General features: G+C 37.5%; 1 pseudogene; it reads right to left on the bottom strand.

The window, feature by feature from the left end:
• LOC103079835 (uncharacterized) overlaps positions 1-7619 on the bottom strand; it is a 30715-nt pseudogene extending 23096 nt beyond the window's left edge.
• Positions 7620-8139: the final 520 nt, after the last annotated feature.

An 8139-nucleotide genomic window follows, 5' to 3' on the forward strand; every position in this document is an offset into this window, starting at 1 on the left:
GCAGGAATGAGGAGAAAATAGTTCTGTTATTATGCTTCCAGTGCAGTTTGAGTTTATGATCATGACAAAGTGGCTAACGCTACATGAGCTATCGATGGTGATGTATGCAAGAGTAGGAGCAGACATGAAATGAGAGATAAAGTTGTGGAATACTGGTTAATAGACTATTAAGAGTCAGGAAAAATGATCTATATAAAGATCTATAAAGATCATCTTTGGCATCTATGCATAACTCCTTCAGTTTACAAGACATTTTGATGGTTGATAAGGAGTTAGGGAAATGAGGTCCTAGGAAACTATCCAAGGACAGTTTGAGACCTAGAAGGATGAAATAATTTAGAAATCTCAGTGACGAAAGTATAAGAAAGTGCAGATCAGTGATCTGGGAAGGCAGGTGTCAATTAAGATTCCAGTTTTGGAACATTCAGATCTCTGGATTATATACAGACACTAGAGGGTACATTGGAGGGATGTATGGATAGACATTGGGGCTCATGTATGGGTAGCTTCTTATTCACTGATTTTTATCAGTAAAGGGCTCTGGTCTATTTGGGGGTTAAATTATATGTGCATAATCTACCTTCTTACCTCTAAATTAAATAAATAAAAAGAATTTTATCCCATCCCATGTTTTTTTCCAACCCCAATAAAGTGATGTGTCTGATTTTATTTGACTACCATGGAGGAATCCCAGCTAATATTTAAAACTGTATTAGTCTCCAGGCTTCTTGTGAGTTTCCATTATTTGAACAAATACATAATTTCTCTCTTGTGTTATCAATCCCACACAATTCTCTTAAAATGCTGAGATTTTAAGTAAATCTACATGATTATTGTTTTGAGATTTGAATTAAAGCTATAATTTTTTGGCAATTATGTTTCTGTTTTCATTATGTAAAAATGTGTCAGCTCTGTTAAATAGAAGTGGTTTGTAAAGCCTGCATTCTCTAGACTCCTATTTTTTTTCATACTTCCTGCCACTAATTTCTCTGATTAATAAAAAGCAATGCTTATAAAACCCAGAAGAGAATAATTCTGTTAAGTCTTAAAAAACTGTCCACTCTCTCCCAAATGCCCTAGTAAGTCTGAACCATTTTGCACCTTACTTTACATCGATATGTTTCCCTGATTCTCAAATCACTTGGGACATTTTGTTTAAAATAAGGCCCACCATAGATCACTTCCCCACGTAATTCTCAGGATGAGCCAAATTTGGGCAACCCTACTTCCTGTATCATTGTCTTACCAGGTACACGGAGACAAAATAAATTAGGAGTCTACCTTTTACATATGCAGACGGTCTTTGCAGAATCAATTTCATCAACAGTGGCATCTGGGGACTTGATTTATCTAGAAAATTCACTCCAGTGATAGACCTTATTGAGAATGAGTTTCAATGGAATCCATGATATTACTCTACTATCCACTGGGAACATTTTAATTTAAAATCTTGAGCAACTAGAAGTCTCCAGGATGGTGAGTGATTACAACTGTGAATTATAGCTGCAGCCGCTCAATATTGAGACAAGTACTGCATGACAATATGCGGGAAAACTTTTGACAACTGTCGTTCAAAGAGATTAATTAGAGGGACTTCTCTGGTGGTGCAGTGGTTAAGAATCCACCTGCCAATGCAGGGGACATGGGTTCCAGCCCTAGTCTGGGAAGATCCCAGGTGCCATGGAGCAACTAAGTCCGCGAGCCACAACTACTGAGCCCATGTGCTGCAACAACTGAAGTCCGCGTGCCTAGAACCTGTGCTCTGCAACAAGATAAGGCACCACGATGAGCAGCCCACGTACCACAATGAAGAGTAGCCTCCACTCACTGCAACTAGAGAAAGCCCGCACACAGCAATGAAGACCCAACGCAGCCAAAAATGAAGAAATTAATTATTTTTTTTTAAAAAAGAGAGATTAATTACACAGTTTTGCTGAAAAATGAACTGGTGTCTTTTGGCTCAAATTAGATTAAGAGATTTAGAAGTGATATTTGTATATTTTAACTCAAGAGGTGTAAGATGAAAGAATAGGACATGGTATCCCTGTTTATTTGTATATCTTGATGTTTAGGAGGAAAGTGTTTCTTCTGAATTTAAAGAATATATTAAAGGCTGTCTCTTGAATTGGAGTCAGATTGTATCACCAGCCCCTGTACACCCACACTCCCAAGATAATCTTAAGGCAATACATGTTTGAAATGTCCAAGATTTTCTCAGCTGGATCAGAATTCGGGCAAATTGATAAGCTCCCCAAAGCCCATATTCCTACCATTAGTGTCTTTTCTTTCTCTAGCACTTTCCTACTCCTTACTGCAAACCCATCCCAGACCCCAACAACTTGAACTAAAATATTTCCCAATGCACAAACTTTTTTTTTTTTTTTTTTTGCGGTATGTGGGCCTCTCACTGTTGTGGCCTCTCCCATTGTGGAGCACAGGCTCCGGACGAGCAGGCCCAGCGGCCATGGCCCACGGGCCCAGCCGCTCCACGGCATGTGGGATCCTCCCAGACCGGGGCACGAACCCGTATCCCCCGCATCGGCAGGCGGACTCCCAACCACTGCGCCACCAGGGAAGCCCAATGCACAAACTTTTAAATGACGTCTCTCAAACATGTCTTGCTCTTGTCAATTGCTCTAGTGGCCGGGACCACACTGGTGGGACCTGAGGCCTCTTTCCTCACATCTAAACCAAAGCAGCAAGCAGTAGAGCCATTAAAATACTTAACGGAGGGCAGTGGTTTCAGGCAATCAAATCAATAGAAAATATGACTCCCAGCAATTTTTTTTTTAATTTCAGTATATTCCCACAGTAGAACATTAATGCAATCGTTTGAGAAAATGCTTTGTACGGTTTCTAGTAGGCTGGGGAAATGCTTTTATTTCTTTCTTTTAAATTGAAGTATAGTTCATTTACAATATTGTGTTAGTTTCAAGTATACAGCAAAGTGATTCAGTTATACATACATATATCTATTCTTTTTCAGATTCTTTTCCCTCATAGGTTATTACAGAGTATTGAGTATAGTTCCCAACTCCCAGCAATTTAGATATTACCTGTCTATCAACATGGACTTTTAGAACTTGATTTTATTTTTTTAAACAGTGTTTAGACATTCTTCTACGTACTTAACAAATAATAACATTTAATTCTAAGAACTAGCCCATGCAGTAAGTGGGTAATATTACTACCATCCTTATTTTACAAATGAGGCTGACAGGATTAAGAAAGCTGCCCAGAGTAACAGAGCATCTAAGTGAGAGGGCCAGGATTTGAACCCAGGAAAAACTGCTCCAAGTCTGAGCTTTGACAACTATTGAGATTATTCAATACCTCACAAAGTTAATGGCACAGCTCTGCCGCCTATATAAAAAGGTGACACTCCACTAGGACTCTGTGCCCTTCTTAAAAGCTCAAGGCATCCTCAGGATATCAGGTTACTAGGAATAACATAATGCCCACCCTCATCCATCCTCTACACAGCGTGAAAACCACAGCACGCACTGCTTATCATGTCATAAATGTCCTCCTTTCTTGTCGTGATCTTTCCCCACAAACTCTGAGAAAATCACATGCTGGAATAAAAGACTTTCCAAGTCACAAAACAACAAGCTACCCTTTAAGGAAACTGTCATAGGGACTTTATGGCTGCTTGTGGCACACTGAAAAATGACTCATGATCAGTCTTGTGGGGTTTTGAAAGAAAATTAGAACAGAGGCTCACCAGTAGTCATCTAGTTCCAACTGGAAGAGGCTATGGACTGCTACTTCTGTCATTTGGTCCCTTCCTATAGATTTAAGTTGACACATACTCGAGAACAGGGTTTCTTGCCATTTTATGGTCTATCTGAGAAACAGATTAAAAGTATAGACCCTCTCTCCAAAAAGATACATAATGTATATACAGAGCAAAAGTTGTCACAAAATTGATAGACACTACCCCTACTTCTCACCATGCCCAGTAATGGAACCCTGGAGAGCCATGAACTTGCAGTTAAACGTCATCACTCAGAGGAACTGGGTAATGACCCTTTAAGTTGTGACTGCAATTTGAAGAATCTTTTTTGATAACCTTAACTTTTTTTGTAAAGTGGTTATTGATCACTGGTGACTCTGCTCTCAATATAATTGTTTTTGTGCTTTCTTGGGAAAGTTAACTTTAAACTAAGTTCTCTATATATATTTCTCTATATGTCTACCTCATGACCTATATAAAGTGATAGAATACTATATATAAAGAGAAAATTACTTAACATTGGGTGTGAAATGGCAAAACAACTAAATGTTTAAGTTGAGTATAATTATGTTTTTAAAATAGTTGTCAAAGAGCATAGAGTCTTGCCCAATGGGATGTCAGTTTTCAACTCTAACTCAAAATGAAAGGCCCTTTAATCTCTGAAAAGATTGGAAACTACTTGGAAATCGGAGAGCTCAGACTAAACCATTTCTTCAATTAAAAAAAAAAATTATATATATATATATATATATATATATATATATATATATAGAGAGAGAGAGAGAGAGAGAGAGAGAGAGAGAGAATTTAAACTATGGGCATACAGAAGAGAGAGAGAGAGAGAGAGAGAGAGAGAGAATTTAAACTATGGGCATACAGAGCTTTAGTACAAAAAGAAAAGTAGCCACTAGGTGGATATTTTGCTCCTGTTAATGTATTTTCAACAAAACCTATACTTGGTCTATCACAATATTTATTAACCTTTACTGGCTTTGTTGTTTAATTAGCTGACTTTCCTGCTAAACCATAAGTTTCGAGGAGGTAAGGATCACACATATCATTGTAATGTATGCCTCATTCCACTTGTAATATTTATTAGGGAACACATATATTTATTAGTAATAATAAAAAATAGAATTATAAGTATGTGCCAAGCACTGTACTAAGTAAGTACATACTCACTTATATTTCCTTTCATTGCAATAGGCACAAGAATGTTTTGGTAATCTGAAGTAAATATAATAGCACATAGAGGATCTATGCATTAATATATATTTGTTAACTAGATAAATGTATTTATGCACTTTTCAAAATTTATAACAATTTTACTTAGTGATGTTATAGTAATTTAAATAAATTTCAAGCATTTTTTTTGCAATTAGTAATTGGGATACATATATGGACACTATGTAATTAAGCCTATTGCTGTTGCATAAGACGAACATGAAAGGTACACTAAGTCAAACAGAATATAAGAAAAGAAATCCAGATCTGATTAATCAAAGGCAGAGATTATTCACTTGGTCATATCTTGCTAAGTATTATCACCATTTTATTGACGAGGAGAAGTTGAAAGATTATATCAAATCCTCAGAATATCATTTATAGTTTTGACAAGGAATTTTTTGTTTTGGTTAACTCTACCATAAATTACACCCATTTCTCAATCTAAATATAGGTATACTTGTCCATAACCAATCTCCCCATTGTCGTCATGAAACCTCAAGTTAAGAAATGCTCTGTGTGTCATTACAAACGGATGTTGAAATGGGACAGACTCCTTGATAACTGCATTCAGTTTCTGGGCTCCAAATGAATAGAGGTGAGCACCACTTCCAAGAAGGCTCTCTTGGGTATGCTTATTTCAGCTTTTCTGTGCCATATAATCCAAGACCTAGAAGATACATAGAATATCCCTGTATCTAGAAGAAGCCATCAAATAGCCTTAAGTTGTTTTAATCATCATGGAGATACACATCTGCTAACTTGCTTTATTTCCTCTTCTCACATCAGAAACCGCTGAGAGACATGCCTTTTGCTTGCAGACCTACCATTTCTTTCACTTTGGACTTTAAAGCCTATAAATACAAGATAAATCTGACTAAGTACCCTCCAAATAATTCTATTTAAAAATCATGTGAAATATGAGTGTCAAGGTGAGGCCTTTCTGCTTTCAGCACTCAGTCCTAATTCAAACTAAACTCTCCAACTACAACGAGATTTTGTTCACTTGCTCCGCCTGACCTGCCTCTACAACTTTGACTACGTTTTTGTCTTTGGAAAAGCTGGATACATGATGGAAGTATAGGATTCTCTCCATCCACTGAGAACAGAGCATCACAATTCCAAAAGCCCCACCATGACGTTGAGCTAGGGAAGAGAAAGGAGACAGCCATCTGTATTACAGGGACAAAATTAACTTCAGAGATCAACAGAAATTATAACTAAGCTGTGGATATTTATCCCTCTCAAAGCCTTCCATTTCTCAAATATTTAAATGATGACTTTGCAGTACGACTTTCACTTCATCGGCGTCTCCACGGAAATTGGAAATTACTGTATGTGATACAATTAAAATGTATATCCACAACCACTCAGAATAATCATGGCTAATTAGAAATTATGAATCATTAAAATGACATGGTTTTCTGTCAGTATGTGTGTACAGCACACTCATGTCTTCTAACTTCCCAATCCAATCTCAGTAAATCTAAGGAGGTACATTTGTTTCAATATTTCTATTAAGACCCTCCATTAAGTAAATTACCATTACAGCCAAAGTTTAAAGGTTATCTGGGCTAGCAAACTACTCAACAGAGCTAATACATATAATTAGCTGTGGTGAGATTTCACATTAAACTTTTCCACTGCTATTTAGTGAATTTTCAAAAACAAATCATTTATGCAGGCTTATCAAGATTGCTACAGTCCTCCTTAAGGAATTCAGGACATCTTTATCATAATAAAATCCTAATTTCTATTTTTTCTTGTATCTATCATTAATTTTAAGGTTGACTAAAAAAATCAACTAAATACTTCAGTATTTCTAAAACAATGTTTGGGATGTTCTATGAGGAGAGTAGAAGTATAAGAAAATTTTAAAAAAGGAAAACAAAGAGAACTGAATTAAAACTGATTTTTTTTGAAAATTCAAAGACTTTGGTTTTCTTTTTTTTTTAAGTTCAGAATAAATTTAAAGGAAAAAATACCTACCTAAAATTTTTTTCTGTTCAAATAGGCTGCATCCAAGCAATATTCTCAGCTGACAGTTCTGAATTCATAATCCAAAGAAAAGCTTCAGATACCTCCTTCCCTGAAAGGGTGATAAACACACTCCAAGGTCTAAGTAGATTATGATTCCAAAACTCTCCAACTAGAGAAGAAAGAACTTAATGTAAGACTACAAAGTTTTAAGTACCTAGTGGGTAGTGAGACTGAGTCCCAGGAGATGTCTGGTAGTACCTTGCACTTCGATGTGTATGTTTCTAATTATTAATGTATCCATAGATAGACAAAACCCCATTGCTAGTGCACAAATATTCTCCAGCTGATGCAGAATTGATGCTGCCATCATTGACGTGCTAGTTATTAAGCTGTTGTCCCTTAGCTTTAAATCTGCCCTTCTAGCCTCTTCTTTGTCATGCTGAGGCTGGGACTCTATGAAATACATTTCTGCTTTGCCAGCAGGAACCGTGTTACGCTTTGCCAACAGGGGCCACTAGAAGGAGACGAGAAGTCTGGAGGATGAAGAAAGGACTTGCTCCTCCTTGTTTTGCATTCTTTTCCTTTCACTGTCCCTTCAGCAAATGTTCTTCACCCTCAGAGTGGCATCTAGCACCTGCTTCCAGTTTGCATTTTCACATTCAGGAATGAACCTCATCATGGTCCCTCACAGACACCAGCTCTAGTGGGCCAATACTCTCTCCTCAGAGGTCTGGCTCCCAGACCTGCAGGTACACCCCTCCAATCTTCTAGGTTCTAATAATTTCACCCTCTTTTTGGGGGGTAAGTGTCCCCCAGACATGGAGGTTCTAGCTGCTTCTTGCAGTTACCAGCTCTGAAATAGCTCTTTGTTACCTTTGTCTTTTACATCTTCCAGTACCTGTTTAACTAATTCTCTACATTCAAAAGTAACTGGTGTTGTTTTCTGACTGAACCCTGACTAATATGGTAAGTAAACAACTATTTTAATATTGACGTATGTAGGCTTGCTCTGCATTTCATGATTCTGGCTTGGTGTACACCACGGTGGACTTAAATTGCTTGTCTAGCATCCTTTCCTTTGAAGACCACCCCGTCCTTAATGCTTTGGTCCTGGTGGGAGTAGTGGTGCTGTCAGATACGGTATCCCATCCCATGACAGGTGTGGACTCAGGATCTAGCTTGACTAATCAGATCTCGCC

This window comes from Lipotes vexillifer, unplaced genomic scaffold (genome assembly GCF_000442215.2).
Source record: "Lipotes vexillifer unplaced genomic scaffold, Lipotes_vexillifer_v1.1 scaffold1090, whole genome shotgun sequence".
NCBI classification, from domain to species: Eukaryota; Metazoa; Chordata; class Mammalia; order Artiodactyla; family Lipotidae; genus Lipotes; species Lipotes vexillifer.